The following is a 26,113-nucleotide window of genomic DNA, read 5'->3' on the forward strand; positions in this document are numbered from 1 at the left end:
TAGAGAGAGAGAGAGAGTGGGGGAGGGGCAGAGAGAGAGAGAGGCAGAGAATCCCAATCCTTCTTCTATATTTAAAAAACATTTTTTTTCAAGTTTATTTATTCATTTTGAGAGAGACAGACAGTGTGGGGGGAAGAGGCAGAGAGAGAGAGAGAGAGAGAAAGAGAGAGAGAGAGAGAGAGAGAATCCCAAGCAGGCTCTGCACTGTGAGCACAGAGCCTGACGTTGGGCTTGAACTCAGGAAACCCTGAGATCATGACCTGAGCTGAAACGTAGAGTTGGGCACTTAACTGACTGAGCCAGCTAGGCACCCCACCAATCCTTCTTCTATTTTTGGAAGAGTATGAGAAGGATTGGTGTAAATTCCTCTTTAAATGTTTAGTAAAGGGGCGCCTGGATGGCTCAGTCAGTTAAATGTCTGCCTCTTGGTTTTGGCTCAGGTCACGATCTCACAGTTCACTGGATTGAGCCCTGTGTTGGGCTCTGTGCTGACATTACAGAGCCTACTTGGGATTCTCTCTCTCTGTCTCTCTCTGCCCTTACCCTACTCCCCTACTCGTGCTCTCTCTCTCAAAATAAGTAAGTAAACTTAAAAAAATAAATGTTTGGTAAAATTTACCTGTGAAACCATCTGGTTCTGCACCGCACTTTTTTTTTTGGTTGGGAGATTATGATTACTGATTCAGTCTCCTTGCTTGTAATTGTTCTGTTCAGATTTTCTATTTCTTCCTGATTCAGTCTTGGTATGTTACATGTTTCTAAGAATTCATTTATTTTCTTCTAGGTTGTCCAGTTTGTTGGCATATAGTTGTTCATAGTAGCATTTTATGATTATTTGTATTTCTGTGGTATCAGTTGTAATTTTTTTATTTATAATTTTGTTGATTTGGGTCCTCTCTTTTTTTTCCTTGATTAGTCAAGTTTGGTTTGTCAATTTTGTTTATCTTCCTTATTTATCTTTATTCTGTGTATCACATATATTCATGTTTTCCCAGCCTTTATCCATATCTTTTGTTTTGTCATATTAACTTACCTTTTATTTCACTATTTTCTCATCATCTAGATCTAATTTATTGTTCTTAATTTCAGTTATTCTATTTTTTTCAGTTCTGAGATTTATTATTTTTTTAACTTTAATGTTTATTTTTGGAAGAAAGAGAGAGAGAGAAAGAGAGACAGCATAAGTAGGGAAGGGGCAAAGAGAGAAGGAGACACAGAATTCAAAGCAGGCTCCAGGCTCTGAGCTGTCAGCACAGAGCTGGACACGGGGCTCAAACCCATGAACTGTGAGATCATGACCTGAGCCGAAGTCGGGCGCTTAACTGACTGAGCCACCCAGGCACCCCTGAGATTTCTATTTTGTACTATTCCAATTCTATTTTATCTCTTTTTAAAAAATAGTTTATACCTCTGTGCTAATAATGATGTCTTTCATCTCACTGAATATCACAAAAATAGACTGATAATTCCAAATTCTGCAACTCTGGGGGTTGCTTCTACTGTCTTTCTGTTTTCCTTTCTTCTTTTTTTAATGTTTAATCATTTTTGAGACAGAGAGCATGAACAGGAGAGGGGCAGAGAAACGGCAGTGGGGCAGAGGATCTGAAGTGGGCTGTGTGCTGACAGTAGCAAGCCTGATGTGGGTTCGGACTCATGAACCATGAGATTGTGACCTGAACTGAAGTTGGACACTCAATCGACTGAACCACCCAGTAGCCCTTCTCTGCTTTCTTAGTCATATTGCTTTATCTCCTTATCTAAGTTGTTATTTTTTCTTACTGTATGCCACACATTTTTATTTATTTATTTATTTATTTATTTATTTATTTATTTTTGCTGCACATTATGGTTTAAGACTTGTACTACAGTAAGCAAGACAATCTGGTACTGGTGAAAAAATATACACAAAGATCAAAGGAAAAAAAGGAGTAGGCCCACACAAACACAGCCAATTGATTTTTTGAGGAAGATGAAAAGGCAATTCAGTGGATAAAGGATTATCTTTTCAACAAATGGTGCCATAAACAAAAAGCCAAACTAAACCAAACGAAACAAAAAACCCCTGAAACCCATGGAAAACAAGTAAACCAAAAATGGACCTAGACACAGACATTTCATCTTACCCAGAAATTAACTAAAATCTTACACATTAATTTAAAATGCATGTAAATCTTCTAGAAGAAAATATAGGAGCAAATCTACATGACCTTAGTCTTGATAATGAGATTTTAGATACAACACAAGAGCATGATCCACGAAAGAAAAAAAATCGTAAGTTGGATTTTATTAAAATGAGAAATGTCTGTTCTGCTAAAGATACTGTAAAACAAAATTAAAAGATAAGCCACAAACTGGAGACAAAATATCTGCATAACACATTTCTGATAACGGACTTGCATCCAAAATGTATAAAGAAAACCTAAAGCTCAACAACAAGAAAACCTAACAACTCAGTTAAAAATGAGCCAAAGATCAGAACAACACTTCACCAAAGAAGATATACAGATGGCAAGTAAGCATATAAAAAGATGCTCGACATCATTTCTCATTAGGAAAATGCAAATTGCAACATCAATGAGGTACCGCCACACCCCTATTAGAATGACGAGGAACCAAAAACAAAACCCTGACACTACCAGTTGCTGGTAAGGATACAGAGCAACAGCAACTCTCAGTCATTACTGGTGGTGGTGCACATTGGTATAGGCACTTTGGAAGATGGTTTGGCAGTTGTTTTGTTTTGTTTTGTTTTTACAAAGCTAAATATATTCTTACTATACAATTCAGCAAACCCCTAGGTATTTACCCAATTGATTTGAAAATGTATGTTCCACATAAAAGCGTACGTTTGAGGGACACCTGGGTGGCTCACTCGGTTGAGCTCAATCTGACTTTTCATTTCAGAGTCATGATCCCAGGGTCATGGGATTAAGCCCTGCGTTGGGTTCCATGCTGAATGTGGAGTCTGCTTAAGATTCTCTCTCTTTCCCTCTGCCCCTCTACCCTGCTCACGTGCATGCTCTCTCTCTCTCTCAAAGAAAAATGGGAACAAACAAACAAACCCTGCATTTAAATGTTTACAGTAGCTTTATTAACAATTTCCAAAACCTAGAGCAACCAAGATGTTCTTTAGTAGGTGAATTAATAAACAAACTGTGTACATCTATACAGTGGAAGTCTATTAGCAATAAGAAGTTCTGAGCTATCAAGCCATTCAGAGACATGGATGAATTTTGAATGCATATTGCCAGGTAAAAGAAGCCAGTCTGAAAAGGCGACATGCTGCATTATTCCATTTATATGACATCCCCAAAAGACAAACAGGTAAAACAGATTAGTGGTTGAAGGAGTTTTAGAGTGCATATGTGCTTTGAATAGGTGAAGCATATGGTGTTAGGGCAGTGAAACTATTTTGCATAATACTGTAATGTATACCACTACGTTTTTCAAAACCCATAAAACTTTAAAGCGCAGGAGTGAGTCTTAAGGCATTTAAATTTAAGAAATTGTTAGGTAGACTCTATGCTATGCGACAGTTCACATTGTGACAAAAGAACCTAGCTACACTAAAAATGTATGAAACAATCTCATTGAAAGGGGTGGGGGAAATAGTTGACCTAAATAACTTTAGAAATGAGTGGAGTCTGTAAGACTAGAGACAAAAGGAACTGAATAGAAGTAGTATACTCTGTTTGAAAAAAATTGTCTTCAACAAGCATATGAGTTAACAATTCTAAAACAACTATAACATGTATACTGGAATTGAACAGTTAAATAAATAGATGGTAGATAGTGGGAGACAGTTTTCTTACTACTGGAGTGGAAGTTTATAGGTAAGCAAGGGGAAGAAGAGGAAAGAATAATCCATATGGTAAAGGAGTACAGTTAGACACATGAGTATAAACTCCTGTTTAGTTCAACATATATGGATATACAATATAAATCGATACTTTATAAATAAGTATAAATATTCTGGTTAGGATATACATGTTTCCTTTCTCCATCAGCTGTGAGAGTCTAGAAGCAATGACACAGCAGTAGCAATGAGCACACTAACACTCAGATCTTGATTTATAATGCCATTCTTCAGTAAAATCAACCAGGACTCCTTGCAGAGATGGCTGATTCTCAAACTGGAGCAGGACACATACAAGATGAACCCAGAATGTCTTGTAGTGCCAGAAAGTAAGGAAGTGCTCAAACTAAACCAAACCAAACTAAACAAAAAAAAAAACAACCAAAAACAAACAAAGCCCCCCATAAAACAGCAACTCCACAACGATGGCAGGATATGAAAAGGACACAGGAATCAACCAAAAGGGCTCCCAATGTCCAAAGCTGGAGAAATTATAGGAATAAAATGAAGTAGTCTTAGATTATAACACAAAGTATAAAATAAATATCCATGAGTCTATAGTGATAAACTATTGAAAAACTCAATAAATGGGAGGTAATAGAAAAGTGTCCCATGCAGAAGAATTCCTAATAATTTATATAGATAATTTATGTCCTCAAGGAGCATAACTCCTATTCTTTATAAGTATGACCCGTGTACAGTGATTTCCTTCTAGAGAGTACAATATGGAAAGGGGGATAAAGTTTAATTTTATACTAGAGAATCCTGACGAACATAACTTGGATCAAGGTCAACATCAACAGTGGAGTCATGTTGATAGTATATTTCCTTCATATGGGATGATGAAAATGGCACTTTAGCTCTGTGGTCTTTCTCCAAAAAAACCTCATAGCCCAGTATAATCATGGGAAAAACATTAGGCCAATCTCAACTGAGGGACATTCTACAAAATATCTGACTGGTATGCTTCAAAATTCTCAAGGTCATTATTAACAAGAAAAAGTCTGAGAAACTATCACTGCCAAGAGGAACCTATGGAGACATGATGACTAAATGTAATGTGGTGTCCTGGATGGTATCTTGGAACAGAAATAGGGCATTTGGTTAAAAGAAAAAGAAAAAAAAAAAAAAACAAAGAAAATCTGCTTCACGTATGGGCTTCAGTTGATGATCTATCAATATCGGTTCATTAAATGCAACAAATGTACCACAATAATGAAAAATGTTAATACCAGGGAAAACTATGTGTGGGGTATATGGGAACTCTCTACTATCTTCACAATTTTTCTGTCAGTCTCAATCTATTCTAAAATAAAAAGTTTACCAAACATATAAAAAATAAGTTTATAAAAAGAGTTTGAAGTTTGGGTATCTCCTTTTAGGTAGGATCTTCCTTGCTTCTTCCATCCACTGAGAATTAGTAGCAATCTGAGGTCAATTCAATAAAATTTCTGAGTTGGAGATTTTCTAGACTACACAGATAATTCAGAGTTGGGCTTTACACCTTTGGCTGAGGCACGGTTCCTTTGTGTTCACCTTTGTTCCTAGGACGCAGCCCTTTGGGTTACTAGGGCTTTGCCATCTCCTGGACTCCCAACTTTTTCCCTTCCTGTGAAGAGATTTTAAAAAGCACTTCAGCCTTTGCCTTTCTTACAGATCTGCAAATGTTCTGGCGGGCAGAAGTAGCCCCCAAAGCTAGGTTCACTTGTCTTGATGCTGATCTATAGATCTTCATTCTGGTAATGCTTCATTATTTTGTTAGTTCTCTACTCCCTTCAATAAGATGATTTTAGATTTCACCCAGCTTGTCTACATTTCCTCAGCAGGAGGACTGGTTCAAATGACCTAATGGCTTTACCTGCTGCAGAAATTCTAAAATTTTATTACTGTTTTCTCCTTTCTCATTCTGTTTACTGTTATGGCTTCCTATTTAAAAAATAATCCTTTATTATTATTTCCTGGGGGTACCTGGCGGTAATGGGTTTTTAGCTTTCTTCTTTAACTACAGATTATTTTGGTGATATTAAAGAAAATTAGAATCATCAAATTGGTGTAGTGTCTTACTTAGAGTAGCATATCTGAAAATGAGAAATGAGGTAGGTGAAAAATGACTTTTAAATAACCACATCTAATAAAAAGTATATGAGGACTTAGAATAGATACAGACTTATATATAAATACACATAAATATTTATATATATTATATATATATATATTTATATATATTATATATATATATATATATATATATATATATATATATATTCATATGCGCTGGAAAGCTGGTAGCTGCTAACAAAATATTTTCTCTCTGTTTGCTGTATCCTGTGCTATATTTATGTTTCTAACTCTATTGTGAAACATAAGTACTTTTTCTTTAAGAGAGAAAGCAACAATTTTAAGTCGTAAAAACAATTTCCACTTCATAGTCTCCTTAACAAAACATGTTGCTTAAAGGAAAATGTGGTATAGATAACTTTGTGTTCTTAAAAATACCCTATGTCATTTACATGATTATAGAGATACTGAATTTATATTATGACAAATATTTAAAAGTTTCTCTTGACAGCAGTACCTTATTAATTTTTTCCATTTTTAATTAAAAAATCTGGGTAGCTAATGTTGATAACTGCCACTTAGGAAGCAAATAAAAATGATAAACACTCATTATTCCTGAAACAATTCTTTCTGGGACCATCAGGTCTTTTTCTAAGTACTGTTATATTTAATTATGGGTCACTGTTAATCAATCCAGAAGTGCTTCTTCAAGCTGGTGACTGTCAACAATCATTATATATTCTTAAAGAGATAAGCATTCTCCTTTATTTTCTGTCAGAATTTCAGTGGTGCATTTAAAATGTACAAGGTAGGGTAGAGAGGGCAGTATGTTTTTGCAGATGTATTCTTTCATCTGAATTCAGTAAAAATGAGAAATGGTTACCAAAATGAATCAGTTAATTTCATAAAGAAATTATTCCATTTGTTAATCAAAATAGATATAATTTTTTTATATTCCTAGTAAATGCCAAGATCTCAATTAGGTACTTTATATGCATAGATGACATGTTCCCAGCACCTCTATGAGGTTAAGTACTATTTTTATTTTGCTTTACAGATGAGGAAATTGAGGCTAAGAGTTGGTAAGTATATTTCCCAAATATGCGACCAGTAAATGGGAAGCAGTGTTTTCAACCTAGATCTTTCTGACTCCCAAAGCCTATGTTCCCCTTATTCTCCTCATTACATTCCTTTCACAGGGAAAACAGATGCTAAGAAAGTAACTGACACTCTTCAGACGAATTAACAACTAGTGGGTCCTGGTCACCAATTCCTGTGTGTGTGTGTGTGGGGGGGGGGGGTGTCTCCTTCATACAAACAATTCTCAGCAACCAGCAGCTGAGTGCCCCTGCAATTCAATTAAATTCTGCATATAGCAGAATTGCATCATAGCATCAAGTCCCTGCATATAGCATCATGTCCCACAGGTGGAGGGCTCAGTCCTACAAGACCATGCCCCTCCTCACTTCAGAGGCCAGCTGCAAGTCCAGGTTGTCACCTGGGCTTCTGACCGACTGGCTATAGATTGAAAGTTTCAATAACCCCTCTTTGTGTTCAATTAATTTGTTAGAGTGGCTCACAGAACTCACAGAACCATTTTACTTACTAGATTACCCATTTATTATGAAAGAATATAACTCAGGAACAGACATGCAAGAGATGCATAGGGCAAAGTATGGGGAAAGGGCACGGAATTCCACACTTGTTCCACGTATGCCGCTCTCCTCAGATCTCCACGTGATCACCAACCTGGAAGCTCTCCAAGCCTTGTTTTTGGGTTTGAACAACCAAATGGAGGTTTCATTACATAGGCACAATTGATTAAATCATTAGTGATTGAACTCAATCGCTAGCCCATCTTCCCTACCTGGAGGTCAAGGGGGTAGGACTGAAATTTCCGACCCTCTAATCACATGGTTGGCTCCCCTGGCAACCAGCCCCCATCCAGAGGTGGGGGTCCTGAGCCACTCCATTAACATAACAAAAAGCACATTTCTGGCTCTCCTCACTTAGGAGATTCCAAAGGGTATTAAGAGTTCTGTGTTGGAAATGGGCGACAAAGACCAAATATTTATTTCTTAATATAAATCACAGTATCACAACAACATTGAACAAAAAGAGAAGCTAATGAAAAGGCTCACATCCAAAGTTTAGCGTTTGCATTGGTCTTTTCCTTCACATTTCATCTACTGATTTGGACATCATGGGTAAAGTGACTACATAGGAATCTGGTAAGTTTCCATCTCTGGAATCTTTTCTTTGGTAGACAGGCAACAGTCTGCTTAGCATTCTAGGGATTGTCCCCGCAGTTCAGATAGGCAAAGGGGATTCTTGAGGTATTTCATCACCATCAAAATGTGTGACGAATGAAGAGTGGCTGAACCACTTCTAGAAGAAATGAATCCTAGGAGGGGCAGGTAGGCAGTGCTATTGAGTGTTAAAGCCTTGATCTTGGGAGAATTGGTTCTATTATCTCTGACAAAAACCCAGTGTCCTCTTCTGTACTTCCGGGTGTCTTTCTTGTTAATACAAGATTCACACCACATAGCTCTGAAAGTTTCCCCTACGTTATTACCCATATCTTAGGAAGAAGGGATAAAACACACAGAAAGAAACACAAGGGTAACATCACTTACAGTTTCATTTAAGGTGGGCTCCTGTCTTCTGCATTTACCCTCCTGATCATCTCATTTTGGGAGCCAGCTAAAGACCACAGGATTAAACGAAAATGGTTGCCTAGGCCACAACGAGGGGAGGAACAAAAGATGGAATCTGACAAAAGAGGCAAACATGGAGGCAGGCAATAGTAGGGACATGGGATGACAGTTTTAATGAGGGACAAAGGTCCTGCCTCCTCATCCACCTTCATTATTTTCTCAGAGACTTTTTTGATGAATCCTGATGTGGGAGGACTTGAATGGTCTCTTCCTCTTCTAGAGACAAAGCAGGCCAGCCTTTCTCCCAAGACTCTTAGCACAGAGCTCTTTTCTCTCTCCTTCTTGCCCTACTCCAAATACTTGGTAATAAATATGGTAATGGATAATAAATTGAACTAGTCCCTCCTTGGGAAAAATAATTATAAGCTGGACACTATAAAAGCAAGTATTATTTTTTTTAATTTTTTTTTAATGTTTATTTATTTTTGAGACAGAGAGAGACAGAGCATGAATGGGGGAGGGGCAGAGAGAGGGAGACACAGAATCAGAAGCAGGCTCCAGGCTCCGAGCCATCAGCCCAGAGCCTGACGCGGGGCTCGAACTCACGGACCGTGAGATCGTGACCTGAGCTGAAGTCGGACACTCAACCGACTGAGCCACCCAGGCGCCCCAAGTATTTTTTTTTTTAATTTTAAAAGTGTCGATCTGTATGCATTCTATTTATTTTTTCACAGTCTATGCAGCTTTTATTTCAATCAGAAAGTAATCATATATATACATATATATATATACACATATATATATATACACACACATATATATATACATATATATATATACACATATATATATGTATATACATATATATATGTGTATATATATAGTCTAAAGATAGTATAAAAGGTGAATAAAAAGGCCCACAAGTCTAGTTGGGGTGGGGACAGAAGGGTGGGCTCGTCCAGTATTGTATCTGGCACCTCAGGAGGAGGAACAAGGACAGAATCAAACAGAGAAAGGTTTGAAGGGCATAGGGCAGGCAGGAAACTGCCTGGCAGGCTGAGCCTGCTCACCACAAGGCAGGAAGAGACCCTGAGACCACTCATATGGCCAGCCTGGTGTGGACAGGCCTAATGCAGGCCAAGAAGAAGCCAAGACCCAGCCTGGATTTTCTTTTAGCACGTTCAAACTTCTACAGTGCTGTCCACAACCCCTGAGAAGAGCTGGTCCTTGGAACATGGCCAGCCCTGTCACACTGCATTGATGATGCAGCAGGGTCTGCATGCAGATCATGTCATTCATCTCAGACCCCGAAAGACCTGTCATAGGATGTGCTGGAGACTTTGGTCTGGTCTGGCATCAAGATGACTTTCAGGGCACATGTGGTACCAATGAGGCTTGTTAGGATCGGCACCTGCTACCTAGACTTGATGTCTCATACGTGGATGAGGTTCTCTTAGATGCCACTGACAATGTGGCCATTCATTGTGCCAATACAGTAGATGCTGCTACCGACATCTACAGGATGTGGGTGCAGTTGAGGGTCCAGATGTCCCAGCTCTTGATTATCTGGTTAGAAGCCATTGTGCATGTAGCTCTGGATGGTGACCAGGGCCTGCACCCAGGGGTTGAGGCCTATGAGCATCTACTTTAACTTCAGTTCAGTGCCCATGATGTCCCACACCTAGATGTCCTTCAGGGAGCTGAAGAGGATGCTGTATGAGGATACCAGTGTGTATACCAATTGTCTGGGCTTGGATCATGTTCACCATCTGCAGGTTCTGGATGTCCCACATGATGTACAGTCTGCTGAGCTACCATAAAGCCTGCGCCTCTGGAGGCAGAGCATCAGCACAATGCTGTCATGGCCCTCCAGCAACTTCTGGCACTTGTAGATGGCACAAGTGTCCCACAGGTCACCCGTGGAGCAGATGTAGAGACACCAGACAGGGCCTTGTTGGCCCACGCAGGTTCTTTTGCACTTGAAGATCTATTGAGGGTCATAGGATCCTAGGATGCCCACGTTTAGCCAGATATTGATGTAGGATAGCTTGTCACAGACATGTCCCTCCAGAACTCCATAAGGTCCTCTCCGAGCCTGGTCTTAATCCAGGACATCAAACTTGAGTTTACACTCTTCTCTAGCTGGTCAATCTTCTGTGAAAGCTTGTCCAGCATGGAGTGCAGAAAATCATCTCCTGGACCTTTTGGGTCAGCACCACATGTATCTTATGGAAGCTATCAGCCTTTTGCTGCAGTAACTCCTTCAAGTACATCTCATACATGTCCTGATTTCTCACGAACATGCACCTGTACTTAGAGTGGGGCTACTTGACATACCTGTATTCCTTGAGGGGTCCTCCAGGTTCATCTGGACGAGGGGCTGGCAGCTAGGGCCATTGGAGCACCACACAGACCTGCAGTCACAGCAGCCCTTGTGATCCTTCCAGGCACTGAGCTTGGTGGCAAAGAGGCCCCCACAGGAGGTCTACCTCAAAGAGGGTGGGCTTCCTGCCAGCCACCCCTGGAGAGCTATGTCTGCAGAGAATGAAGAGCTCCTGGATCTATGCTCCAGTGCAGTTTTGTTCACTACCGCCATCAGCTTGGTGTTGTCCACAGGACACTTCTCTGACTTAAGATGAATCTTCGATAAAACATGTGCCTCTATGTGCTGATCACAGGGTCCCTGAACACACCGCAGCAGAGTTGGCTACAGAGCTTCACTGAGGGCTGCTCAGCAAACACTAGCGGCTCCAGCTCCTCCTTATACTCTGGGAGCAAGAAGGTGGAGCACAGGGACAGGCTGGACTCAGAGCACGGGCAGCTGGGAGAGATGGCAGCGCACGATGTGGATTCAGACTGCAGGGTGGTGACGGGGGCACGCTTCTTCCTTATCCCGAGGGGAGCAGATGTGGGTGCTGGAGGAAGAGGGCACCGTGTGGTGCTGTCTGTGCACGCAGGTCTCATTGGCTTTTGCAATGGTAGTGACAGCTGAAAAGGTGGGTCCCAAAATCTTCTCCATTCTGGTCGTCCAGTGAGGTCTGAGGTGGAAGGGTTGTTAGGCTCCACAGAGAAGCAGGGACTTTTGCCTGACCTCATGCTCATGAGCAGTATCTCACTCACGTAATGTCTCCCACCGGTGGCCACCAGAGAGGGACAATGCCACTGTCCAGCTTTATCAGGCCCCCTTGGCTTCCTCCCTAGAAAGGGATCTGTGTGCATTTTACAATATAGCATTTTCAAAATGTTTATTAGCCACATCTACTAAGAGAATCAACAAATTAAATTTGGTATCAGCAAGTTACATATATTCTCTTGTATATAATGTCATGATAAATGTTGCACATTGTAAGAGCACAGGCACTTTCATCAATGACTTGAATTTTACAGACACTACACTCAGTTTAAATGACGGTGTTGAAAGATCTTTGAGGTCTGAATTTCTCCAGTGCTCACTGCCAGACTACTGAGATGCACAGCAAGGGAGAGTGAATAGTCAGCAGGGTCAAGGGCTGCAAAAAGAATGAAGAAGATGAGCACGGAGGAAACACAGTTGGATCTATAATAGGGAGGAATCCATGACCTTTGGGAGAGCATTTCAGTAGCATAGTGGAGAAGGAAGTCAGCTTGCAGTGCATTACAGAGTAATTGGGTAGTGGAAAAGAGTGCATGAGACTTCTCTTTATATAGTGTAGCAGTGAAAGATGACACGGAATGAGTTTGACAAGCTAGCTGGGCCAAAATACATTTTTTAAAAAATATTGTTAATAGGCAGAGCAGGAGGCATGGGTGAGATGTGCATCTGTAGCAGAGTTCGGGGGTGTGGAGAGAGAGAGAGAGATAGAGAGAGAGAGAGAGAGGCACTAGCACAAAATTCCCACTAGCAGATGCTCTATCTAATAAGCACTTACCCTTAAAGGAAGTTTCCAAAATTGCCTCATTTTTGTAGGACTCAAAAGAGTTTTAGAGCATGAAACACAGACATTTGCCCTGGAGGGGCTTGTCATTTAAAAGCAATACAGTGTACACAGAGACAATGAAACGGAGTTATCAGTTAAGCACCTTTCAAAAGATGTTAGCCAATACAGTCTAACCATAATAAAAAACACTGAATGACTTTGTTCAATTTATTCACATATTATCCACGTTAGGTAGGTATTATTATCATTTTGCACATGAGGAAAATGAAGCTTAGGCAGGCTACAGGCTAAGGAAGTTCTTAATGTCTCATGGTTAACCAATGATTTAAGACTAGTCTCTCATTACAAGCTAGGATCCCAAGCTGGTAACGATCAATAGAAATATTGAGTGAAACTTGCAACTTGAAATCTCAAATGAGAATTGAACAATGTATCTTACGATGTCTTATTTCAAAATATTTTGGGATAGGCACACATGTCTGCACATGTATTTGTGTGTGTGTCTCCCTGTGTGAGTTACGTGTTAGGTATCACCAGTTGCCTGGTTGCAATGCATACTCTAGCAGAAAGGAGGGGATAATCAACATTTACTAAAACAGGATGTAATCCAGAGACAGCTGTTATAATCTTTAATAATCTAATTCCAAATAACACCAGATTTTAAGATATTAGCATAATGAAGGACAGAGATGGATACTCATTGGTGAAATTAGTGGCTTGTTAATTAGATAATGGATGTTGGAAGCAGGCATCTATTAGTGAGATTAGTAACAGTTGAAGACCGTGAACTGACTGAAATACTCTAGAAATACTCCCTGCCTCGCCATGAGTCTAGCAAGTCACCCTTTATTGTTAGAAGTTGGAAGCTTGATCCTTGACAGTCCAGATCCAGCCAGTCCAGCCAGATCCAGTCCAGATCCTTTTTGTCCAGCCATCTCTTTGGAGTGTTGTGGTTGACTGCTAATGCTCACAAGGCTAACTGAATTCTTCTAGAATTTTCTCACATCTGTTGCAAAGAGATTTCACTGGGCTTACAGAAAAGGCTATATGATTTATTGGAAGGTCTGCTAACTAATAAATGTTAATTTAATTATGGTCTGTATATATGAAAAATTTTTGTTGAATTCTTTTACTAAAACCTGGAAATAAGATTGTATGGAAATAGTAAACTCTCACCCACTTTCAACTCCTGGTGTCCACTATTATCTATTAAAATTAACTTCTTTGTTTTTAACCAAATTGGCTTAGGTCAGTTAGACATTTATTTCTGTGAATTTCCTTTATAAATTCCCTTTCCAACTTTTAGAAAAAGCATTTCTCACGTTATTTTTTTTTTTTTTTAATTTTAATGTTTATTTATTTTTGGAAAAGAGAGGGTAGGGGCAGAGAGAGAGGAAGACAGGATCTGAGCAGGCTCTGCACTGTCAGCACAGTCCAATGTGGTGCTTGAACTCATGAACTGTGAGATCATGGCCTGAGCTGAAGTCGGATGCTTAACCAACTGAGCCACCCAGGTGCCCCCATGGTGTTCTTAGTATCTCTACCCTGATGACCGTGTCCCCAGACTCTACCTGTCTGCCCTCCAGCTTTACTGAGAATACAGATGCAGTCAGATGGACAGTCCTTCTGTTCCCCTTATCTTCCATCATCAAATCCTCCAACCTGCCTGTATCTGCCTTTACCTTTTGTCTTTCTTCTTATGACAAGGGAGAGAGTGTAGCTTCGCTTGTGAAAGGTGAGCCTTTCCATTTAAACTTAGTATCCTGTCTTGCTTTGCTGCTTAAGGACTTCATTTCTGTGGTTTATTCACTCTCTTGTGAACCAATTTCTCCCTTTCTGTTAGATTATTCACACTAGCATACAAAATGCTCTAGCATCTTCTACCCTAGACAAAACAAAACAAAAAAAATAAAACTTATCTTGATCCTTTTAAGCAATCACTTTATTTTTATATCCCTATACAGTAAAAATACATCTTTACTGTTTTCACTTTTTATTCTTTTAAAATTATTAAATAATTCAAACAGAGAAAAGTTAGGGAATAATATAATACATGCCTATGAATGTACACAACTTATGTCCATCTTCATAAACTTTTAATGGTTTTCTATATTTGCTTTACCTTTTAAAGAAAAATGTTACATCAGGGTGCCAGGTGGTTCAGTTGGTTGAGTGACCGACTCTTGATTTCAGCTCAGGTCATAAGTTCACGGTTCATGAGATCAAGCCCTGCATTTGGCTCTGCTCTGACAGCACGGAGCCTGCTTGGGATTCTTTCTCCCCTTGTCTCTCTGCTTCTTTCTTGTGCACACACACACTACATCTCTCTCTCAAAATAAATATTTTTTAAAAAGGGAGAAATGTTATAGATACAATTGAAATCCTTCTCAAATGCATTTTCTCCCATCTGCAATGGTAAACGTTAACCAGAATTTTGTGCTCATAATGCCTATACATGTTTTTGTATATTACTACTGCACAAATATATATCCACAACTGAGAGTTACACTTTATTCTCTACTGATGGATGTTATACCAATTTTCACCCCACCAACAGTAAATGAGAGATTTATTCTGTTTATTCTGTTATATACTGTTCATACTGTTATTACTTTATATTCATGACAACACTTGAATCAGCCTTTTTTTTAAATGTTCATTTATTTGTGAGAGATAGAGACAGAGTGCGACTGGGGGAGGGGCAGAGAAAGAGGGAGACACAGAATCTGAAGCAGGCTCCAGGCTTTGAGCTGTCAGCACAGAGCCTGATATGGGGCTTGAACCCAGGAGCCGTGAGATCATGACCTCAGTCAAAGTCAGATGCTTAACTGACTAAGCCACCCAGAACCCCCTGAATCAGCCTTTTTAATTTTGTCAGACTGGTGAGTTTGAACTGTTATTTCACTATGATTTTAATTTGCATTTACCTGACATCTAGTAAATTAGGGCATCTTTTTATATTTTTTTTGGCCATTTTTTAATTGCCTATTCATCTTTTGCCCATTTGTCTTAACATCTTGAATGAATAGATGATCATTTCTCCCTGCTTTATAATGCCACCTCTATCATATACTATTTCTTGGATCTCTAAGTTGTTTCAGTGGTTCAGTGTTTTATTTGTAGAATTCCACATCAAGAGCACAAGACCCTGGAGCACCTGGTGGCTCAGTTGGTTGAGCATCCGACTCTTGATTTTGGCTCAGGTCATGATCTCACAGTTGTGAGTTGGAGCCCCACATTGGGCTGTGTGCTGACAGTGCAGATCCTCCTTGGGATTATCTCTCTCTCTCTCTCTCTCTCTCTCTCTCTCTGTCTCTCTCTCAAAATAAACAAATAAACTGAAAAAAAAAAAAGCACAAGATCCTACTGTAGCTTCATAAGAACTCTTAATCTCTGGTAGAGCATCTCCTCCAGTACGTTCTTCAAAATACGTGAAGACATTTTTACTTCTTTGTGCTTTCATATGAATTTTAGGGATTTTATGTCAAGATTACGAAAGCCTGGGAGATTTTCATTGGAATTTATTTGGCTGTAGAGACAAAATTGGGCAGAAGAGAAATATTTATCTTGAGTCTTATCCCTAAACATGGTATATATCTCACTTCTCTATCCTTAAACATGGTATATATCTCACTTCTCTCTAGTGCAGTCTTATCAGGCTTCTTTCTCCACCACTCCATTGACTCTGGTTTGGTTTTCAAGATCATGAACAACTTGCAACTTGCCAAATCTAATGGTCACTTATTTGTCCTTTTCTTACTTGACTCTTTGGTGGCCTTCAGGCCTTTGTAGCAGCTTAGCTTTCCTTTAGTCCCAGTTTAGAGGTCACTTCCTCAGAAAGTTCTTTCCTCATTATTCAGTTTAAAAAGCCACACAGTGACATAATTCATATTGCTTTATTTTGATTCTCTGCAGAGTCCTTATCTCTATTTTATATTGGCCTTTACCAACCTCCTTGACTTACACCATTTCCCCTTGTTAATTATGCTTTCTTTGATTCCTTAAACACATCAAGCTATTTTTACATGGAGGCCTCATACTGCCTTTTCCCTTCTCTCTAGAGCTCTCTTATCTTAAAGATATTTGCTCGACTTTCTTTTTCTCATCATTTAAATCTCTATTCAACTGTCTATGAACTCCCATTCATCATCACACCAACCCAGTATATTATCTTAAATGTTTGGCTTCTGATTGACAATTATTTTATTAAAGTGTTTGCTTGTTTACAGTTAATATCTCTGTAGTCCCCTACCTCCATATGTGCTACACTAGAGAAGTAACCATGTTAATTTATACACATTAATACCAGAACACCACCTGGTACCAATTTGGTGAATAAAATAAGTCACTCTATAGCCTAAGACATAAAATTCACAATTGTGTATGAAATTAAAGCACCATACCTATGAACTGACATTAAAAAAGGATATAGGTATTAGATCTAGCAAAATAAATTATTATAGTTGACATATGGCTTTGCTAAATTAACAAATAATTCTTTAAAAATATCATTTGGGGGCACCTAGGTGACTCAGTCGGTTGAGCTTCCAATTCTTGAATTCAGCTCAAGACATGATCCCAGGGTCATGGGATTGAGCCCTGCATCCAGCTCCACACTGAGTATGGAGCCTGCTTGATTCTCTCTCACTCTGCCCCTCCCTTCCATTTCACATAGGCATGCACACTCTCTCTCTCTCTAAAAGATATTATTTGGATGGATTAAATACAAATTGTTATATACAGATGTTAAATAATTTCTAAATAAAATATAATGTGAAATATCATAAATATAATATTTATAATATAGATATTATGTAATAAATATATAAATATGTATCATAATATATTATATAAACATAATATATTTATATTAAATATAAATATATTTATATATTACATAAATATAAACATATAAATATATAATAAATATTATATAATATTTATATTATAATATTATATTCATATAATATTTATATATGTACATTAGGGTGCCTGGATGGCTCAGTCAGTTAAGTGTTTGACTCTCGATTTCTGCTCAGGTCATGATCTCCAGTTAGTGAGTTCAAGCCCCGCATCCGGCTTCTTGCTGACAGTGTAGAGCCTGCTTAGGATTCTCTCTGCCCCTCCCCTGCTAGCTCTCAATCTCTCTCTCTCTCTCTCTCAAAATAAATAAACTTTTTTCTTTTAAAGGACAGTACATTAGAAGAGGCCTGAATATTCTCGTAGCTAAGCCTGGAGAGACTTCTCCCATGAGTTGTTATAAAATATTCATCAGTAATATTTGTACAGCTAATAAAATGAGGTGTGCCATTGAGCTCTTCCTTATAATGTTCTTCAATATATGCTAAAGACATATAGCATGGCCCAGAGCAGTTGAGTAAAATACTGCTATGAAATGAAACAATCACATGGTCTGGTTCTTCAGCTTAACAGAAGGTCTAGCAAGAAGGCTGGATGGCAAATCCTTCAGGCAACCCTCTGTAAAATGTCATCTTAACAACTGATCATCTAATAGGTACTGTCCAGAGGAAAATCTGAAGTTATACTCCATTCCATACACCTGAAGAGCAGGTATTTTGTGTTATTGGACCAGCATGACCCATGTGCAATAACTATTGGTTGAACTGGGAATAAGGTTAACATCCTTTTGTGAAGTCCAAGCCCCTAATGAGGATACATGTAATAGAAAGCTGCCTCCAGAGAGGGAAAAGTCAAGATTCCTCTCACAAAGCAGTCCTGGTTCTGCTCTGACACAGAATGAATGGGTACCCTGGCCAGGGTTCTATACCACAGTCCATATCTATATAGTCATGATCCTATTTTCTGGATGCATTCTTTACTGCAAGACTGGAGCTAAGCTACAGATCAGATGCTTCTTCACAGAATCAGACTTACCAGTTTCAGAGATCTTGGCTTCAGTTAGCTCCGCAGGTCCCTGCCCAGGTGTCCCATCCTGGAGACAGGCCTTCCTCAGCAATGTGAACTACTCCTGGTTTCTGCAGGCTTAGAAATCTATCTCCTTTCTTCAAAGGTTCCTTGGCCACACCTGGGCTACACCACTGGTTTCTCTAGCTACCGCTGTCTAGCACTAGTTTGTTCATTTACTCAACAAATATTTATTATATTTCTCAGGGTATCACATCTTGAGGCACATGGTGAATATGCTAATTCTGGGATTCCCATTAGATGACCAAGTTGTACTGTATGTACAGTTGAATAAACAAGTATGAGGTTGTGAAGACAGGTCAAGTCTGAGAATTAGGTGTATATCTTTAAGCCATGAGGTTACTTAGGAATGTGAATGGACAGGTAGACAGAATATTACCAAAGTCCCATTTTAATTTGAGCAACATCGAGCGCTTGGTTGGCTTCTGCCTCTGTCAAGTACTTCTCTGCCCCAGCAGCCATTTTCCTGCCTAAAACAAGCCTCCAAAAATCCCTAGAGATAAGTTACACGGGTCTTCTATCCTAGGTTACCTCATTTATTTGCTTTATATCATACGTACTTAATACATGGGAAGACAGAGGACAGAAGCAGTACTCCAAAGCTCTTAAAACCCCAATTCAAATCTATATATTTACTCCTTGACCTCCCTGCAATACGATTCTCCATGATCAGTTCCCTGTTAGGGCTTTTAAAACTAGAAACAAGACTCACCAGAAGTCCTTCTGGGTTGTGATTATCCTGAGTTTCGTACCTTTTTAATCTCTCTTCCTCACATTTGATAGGTGGTGGTAGAGAGCTTGCTAATTGTTTTCCTATTACTAATGCTGGAAGAAATATCAGCACTTTAAGCCATGCAGTCCAAAGTGTACACTGACGTTCATATTTGGCTCTACTGCAGGGCACAAGTCCCTACAGAACAGTGTCTTTGCTTGCACCCAACAGGGTGTGAGAGTATCCTGCAGAGGCAAGTTGGGGAGTGTGGCAGAAGACACTGTCTAAAGTAGAAAGAATTAGCAAAAATAGTTATAACTTGAGCCTTAACCATGTGGCAGACGCCCTTCTGTGTTTCTTGTGTCGTTTAATACCGCGTTCTTCAATGGGGGTGTTATCGCCCCCTGGGGGCATTGTGGAAATTCGCAGAATTGTTTTTGTAGTTAATAGTGATTTGTGACAGGGCCAGGGATGGTAGACTTCCTGCAAGGCAAGGGATTGTCCCACATAATAAAGAACTGACTTCACGCAATTTTCACAGAAGTGTCTCTAATGTCCCATGGCTATTTCTAGTTTTATAATTTTATAAATTTTTAAGCCTAGATCCTACTATTGTTTTTGCATTTAAACAGAAAGTAATTTGAATTTAAGCAGTTCTAAGATACAGACATTTCCAAGACTGTGTCTATCATATAAATTAGGAGAAGATGAGAAGATTGTACTTTGTTTTATTTGGAACCTTATCGACAGTCTTTTACTATTTTGGACATTGTGTCTCTGCCTGCAGTATGTGGCTTATGGTTATTATAGCTGCTGCATTAATGGTAATTCTGTGTTTATGTGCAAGAATGGGGCAATTTATTATATCTTCTAGAATAATCACATGGGAGCATTTGCTTATTGACAGATGTTATTATATTGCAAATTACCTTTTTAAAAATTTCTTCTTTATATTACAATTAAGGCATTACATTAATTTAAAAAAGAATACCCTGGTAGATAGCATTATCTATGAAGTTCATTTCAGGATTTTTAAGAGGATGTTACTAAATATTTGTAATACAGTGGGCTGCATTGAAAACTACCGATTTATCCTCATGACAGCCTCATGAGGCAGGGGACTACAGTTTCCTCCATTTTCAAATAAAAAAAATCGGCACAGATTATTTAAATAACTAGCCTTGGTCACAGAGCTGGTAAGTCAGGGGCCAGAATTTGAACCCAACACTCCGGATCCCAGAGCTATACACTCTTAAGCACTATTTTTCTGTTTCTTATCACAGGAAGCTAATAGAAATATCAGGCAAAAGAGGGCAGAATTCTGGACAGGTGTTGAGAGGCAGGGAGTGTGTGCTTCTTAAAATGCAGATGAGTGCACAGTCTCCATGCAGAGTGAGGGGCTTGTAGCAGGCCTGGTAAAAGTTACTGAGAGACCTGCTGGCTAGTCTCAGGGGTTTCAAGTGAAGGCAAAATTGGCCTGCTGATGCCCATTCTGAGTGACAGGAGTAGAGCTGGGTGGATTATTGTGAATTCCAAGGTTCCTGCTATGGACGACCATGGATCCATGATCTCTGCATCCCACCAGGAAAAAAAAAAAAAGGTGGACAATCCACTGATAGTTTTGAACTCATGACAGTGAACTCATGACATGTGCCTACTGGAACCAATATTATTCTCGGGCACATTCAATATTCAACTTTTAGCAAGCATGTAGTAAGCATGTAGCAAAGTAAGTCTTTGCTTGACTCCAGAAAAGTTAAAGAAAAACTTCATTCAAGTTCCCTTACACTTTCTTATGCACGTATTTAAAAATCAGACCAGCAAACAACCTTGATTTTTTTCTCAGTCTGAGTTTATCCACATATTTTTTTTTTCCATATGCTAATACCAATGGGCTGAATTCCTTCTTGGTTGATTGAGAATTTCTCTTTGATTTAAAATTGACAGGGGTGCCTGGGTGGCTCAGTGGTTAAGTGTCCGACTTCAGCTCAGGTCATGATCTCACGATCTGTGAGTTTGAGCCTCATGTTGGGCTCTGTGCTGACAGCTCAGAGTCTGGAGCCTGCTTTGGATTCTGTGTGTGTCTCTCTCTCTACCCCTCCTCCACTTACTCTCTGTCTCTCTCAAAAACAAAGCATTAAAAAAAATTAAAATTGATTACTGAATCTTGGAAATCAAAGAAAGTTTTCATGTGTAAACACAATTCTTTTTTTTTAAAGTGGGTCAAAAATGCTCGGTGTAGCCTTACTAGATCAGGAATGGTATGTTAGAATTCTGCCTGTCTGGATTTATTTTGTGCAGGCCTCAACTGCCCTGCTTAAGTTTTCAGTTTTCCAGAAACTTCTTAAGATGGTGATGAGTAGGGTTCTAATGAGCTGAAACCTTCTTCCTCAGCTACAGTTTTGACAGGTTGTCTCTAGCTGGAAGAGACTCTTATTGAGGTTAAACAGAAGAGATGCAGCATGCAGAGAAATCTGTAGATTAGTGTATTAAAATGTATCTGCCTCTTCTATTTTGAAATAACTGTTCATGGCAGTTCTTGACCTATTTGTTGACAAATCACTCCAGACTAATTAGATAAGAGGCAGCTGTATGCACACTTTAATTGGCTGCTCTTGCCCCAAAAACTTGACCAAAACTTTTCCTTGACTCACTACTGTGAGCCTAATATTGCTATAAATCTCTTAATGCATTTGAACTTTGTGGGCCTTTTAAAAGCCATGAAATAGATATATATGCTAAGTGAAAACATCTTTATGTATCTGTAGGATAGGATTAAAAGAGGGAGAAATAGATAGCAGTAGATCTCAGATTGAGGTACTGTGCCAGTGCTAAGTTTATCTGCGGCATTTTTGCCTACGTAAAGAATACTAACAAGGCATTAAGATTACTTGTTTATAATATGTTTGGGCACCAATACAGGAGCTGGCAAAGATTATTAACTTTTAGGAATGAGTGATAAACATTTATCTTACTTTAGAATGTGAAGAACTGAAACCCTTTTAAAAATCTGATCCCAACTTAGAGATGGCTTGTACTTTCTTGGATAATTTTATTTATTTATTTATAATATTTATTTATTTATTTAGAGAGACAGAGGGAGAGCGTGCAGGGGAGGGGCAGAGAAAGATTGGGAGAGAGAATCCCAAGCAGGCTCCATGCTGTCACTACAGAGCCTATTGTGAGGCTCGAACTCACAAACCTTGAGATCATGACCTGAGCTGCAACCAAGAGTCAGATGCTTAACCCACTGAGCCACCCAGTGTGCCTCTCTTTTGATAATTCTTAAATTAGCTATTTGGAACTTGGAAACCAGTTGTTTATAATACTATGTGATTTTTTTAAAGTGTTTTTTGTTTTTTTGGTTTTCTTTGAGAGAGAGTGAGCATGCATGCCTACACAGAAGTGAGGGAAGGGCAGAGAGGGAGGCAGAGAGAGAGAAAATCCCAAGCAGGCTTCACACTTTCAGCACAGAGAGCTCCATGAGGGGCTCAAACTCACGAATTGTGAGATCATGACTTGAGCCAAAATCGAGAGTCAGACGCTTAACTGACTGAAACACCCAGGCATCCCTGTGTGATTTCTCTTTCTTATAGTCCAACACCAGAGGTCAAGGAACTTTTTCTCTTAAGGGCCAGACAGTAAATAATTTAGGCTTCAGGGCATCACAGTGTCCCTATGATAATCACTCAGGTAGTAGTGCAAAAGCAGCCATAGACAGTACCTAATACATGGGCATGGCTGTGTTCCGAAACATATTCTTTAGGGACACTGCAATTGAAATTTCATATGATTTTCATGTTACAAAATACTATTTTTCTTTTAATTTTTCCATTTATTTAAAATTGTAAAAGCCATTATTAGTTCACTAGTTGTACAACAGGTGGCAGGCCATGTCTGACCCCTGAGCAGCAGTTTGCAGACCTACGATAAGCACAGAAGCGGGCTGTACTTACAACACTAAAGAACGTAACTAAATATATGTTAAAATACTTGAGACACTTGACGTTTGTACAGAAAAAAAACATTTTAAGTCTAATCAGAAATGTCAAGGACACATTTGTTACAAAATGATCTAAATCAAGTTGGCTCTGCATTATCAACGGATATATTTCTACTGGTATATGGGACAGAGGTTATTATTTATTATTTGTTGTAGGTGAGGGAGGGCTATCCATCTCCCACTTCCATATCCAATAGGCAGGTTACAGGGAAAGCATATCTTACATCAGATTCTGCATATATATAAACACCACTTAGTAAGTGGCACAAATGTAGTTATCACCCTGTCCTTGCAATCTCAATGCAATGCTATTCTCAGGCACCTAATACCCTTCATGAAATGTACACTGCAAAGAGAAATTCCTAAATTCCTAGATAACCATTAGAACAGAATTCTGTTAATGGCAAAATGCAGGACATAAGAGAACACTCGTCCAAGAATGTCACTTTAAGGGTAAGCTATGGGGTGATCATATTTATACCCCAGTGATTGCCGAGGTACACATGGTATTTCTAGGGAATCTATATGTCTTGAATGCCTCTCGTTTCACCATGGAAAAGTCATTTCTAATATCTCTTTTGCTAATTAACAAACCCTCTAATGCTGATAGGAATAGTTAAAAATACTCGCAGTGGCTGCCTCTGGAATACGGGCTCGTGATTAGCACCACTCAAATACTAACCATCCACCCATGCAGTGAGCCTGAACAGGGGCCATTAAATACAAGTTAATATTCAGTTACGATTAAAACTAACATACGTACACACCACAATTTCTATGCTCAAGTATTTAAATAGTAATTTTAATTAGTAAATTTAAATAGTAAATTACAGACAATTCAATATTCTTTTAGGGGACTACCACGGCAAAAATGATTCCTTTTCCCCTTAGCAGTCTATCCTCTGAAAACTGAGAATAGGGACTCTTTTCAAACATGGTTTGTACGGCTGTCCATTGGAAGGGGCAAGGAAAATTCTGGGTGGGAGCGAGGACAGAAGTTTTAAGGAACTGGAACTGCAAAATCTTTGAGCACGCGGACTTCTGGAAGCAGAAACCTACGCGACTTCCGGGTCAGGCGGCCATACGAGAGGATCGTGAACTGCTCTCCTCTCAGGAACACCCCAGTGTACAGATACATACAGAACAACTTCCTCTGAAAAAACCCTAAAAACTGGCTGAGCAACTGCTATGCATTGGGCGAGAGACCGCCACAACAAAGCAGGTAGGAGAAGCTGGGACTCAATCTCGCTGTAAACCTCACCCCACCCCTGGAGTTGGAAATGCAAAACCTGGAGCTTTTCTCTGAGGAGCAAAGGGTCTGAACCCTACATTGTAAATCTCCAACTTTTAAAACCTGCACTTGAAAGAACCCCCCTCCCTCCCAAACATCTAGCTTTAAAAATCAGCGGGGGTCCCTCCCTCCAATAGACCCACAAACTAAGATGAACTGAGACAGGGCTCGAAAATGGCCTGCGCGCTCAGACTCACCCGCTCCTGGGCCCAGCGCGGAAGCCGATGGAACGGTGCGGGCCTTGTGCGGCAGAGGCTTGTCTTGGGTGTCCCGGGCACCAGGCATCTGATTTGACACGTACTTGGGGACCTGCTGGGGTGCTCTCCAGGACGGAGACTAGTAGGTGCCGACTTCACGCTGGCCCCCATGCCCTGCTCCAGCAGGCAGATGCGTCTTTTTTGTTCTTTCCGGCTGGGTGCCATCCTCCTGCCCTCCCTCTGCTGTACTCAGCGCCAAGTATCTCCCAGAGGGGAGTGTTCCCCCGCGGCTGGTGTCCCGGTTTTACGTCTAGTGCTTCGGCTTTACGTCCGACCCCTTAGGTTTTTGCTGCTGCCGCCACGGGGTGCCTCTACGTGGCCTGACTGTGGTGACCAGCGGGGCTTACTCCTGGGTCTCCCACGACTGTAACCAATGGACAAAATATCAGGAGGACTAACCTTCTCTCTGTTCTCTCTGTAGGGGTTTTGCTTTCTGTCTCTCAAGGGAATAGAACACAGTTTTACACCTTTTTATCATACCCTGAAACGCTAGTGAGGTTTGTAAAAAAAAAAAAAAAACAAACCAAAAAAAACAAGATGAAAGCTTTGTAAAGTGGAAAAGAGACAGTGGATGAAAATAACAAACAAAAGTATTCTTGCTGAATCCTGTCACGGTACACTGGATTCAGATGGAATTGTGGGTGATTTTTTTTTTTTTTTAATTTCTTTCTCTATTTAAAGTTTTTTTCCCCTTGCAGTATTATGGCATTAATTAGAATGTTACCAGATCATTATCCTTGTTAGTTTATTCTTTCTCTATAACCACATTCTTACAATTTTATTTTTTAAATTATGCAATGTGTGAAACATATCCAAAAATAGAGTTGACTTCATGGGCTAATCTTTCAGCCATGTCCTCACCTCATTGCCTCCCTCCTATATTATTTTGAAGAAAATTTCGTATGTTCTTTCATCTATACATATTAGTGTTTGTATCTCTAAAAGGTAAGGACTCATTTAAAAAATAACCGTAATTCGGGGCGGCTGGGCTGCTCAGTCGGTTTGTGCCTGGGACTTCCACTCAGGTCATGATCTTGCTATTGCTGATCATGCAGCGTTGGGCTCTGTGCTGACAGCTCAGAGCCTGGAACCTGCTTCAGATTCTGTGTCCCTCTCTCTCTGCCCCTCCCCTGCTCACACTCTGTTTCTCTCTCTAAAAAATAAATAGACATTAAAAAGTTTTAAAAATTTAAAAAATAACTGTAATTCCAACGTCACACCAAAAAAAATCTAACAGCAATTCTATATCATCAAACATGCAGTGTTATATTTCTAATTATGTGACAAGATCCAAAAATTGTAAGTGGTTGGTATGCATTTGAGTCTCTTCTAATCTATAACCTCTCTCCTTTCTTTTCTCTCTCTTCCTTGCAATTTACTATCTGAAGAAACTTTTGTAGTTTTCCCATAATCTGG

General features: G+C 39.5%; 1 pseudogene; it reads right to left on the bottom strand.

Moving 5' to 3' along the window:
- Window positions 1-9,743: 9,743 nt before the first annotated feature.
- On the bottom strand, window positions 9,744-11,625 carry LOC132666447 (E3 ubiquitin-protein ligase TRAF7 pseudogene; annotated as a pseudogene).
- Between the last annotated feature and the right edge of the window lie 14,488 nt (window positions 11,626-26,113).

The sequence above is a fragment of the Panthera onca genome, chromosome B2 (genome assembly GCF_046562875.1).
Source record: "Panthera onca isolate mPanOnc1 chromosome B2, mPanOnc1 haplotype 2, whole genome shotgun sequence".
Classification (NCBI taxonomy): Eukaryota; Metazoa; Chordata; class Mammalia; order Carnivora; family Felidae; genus Panthera; species Panthera onca.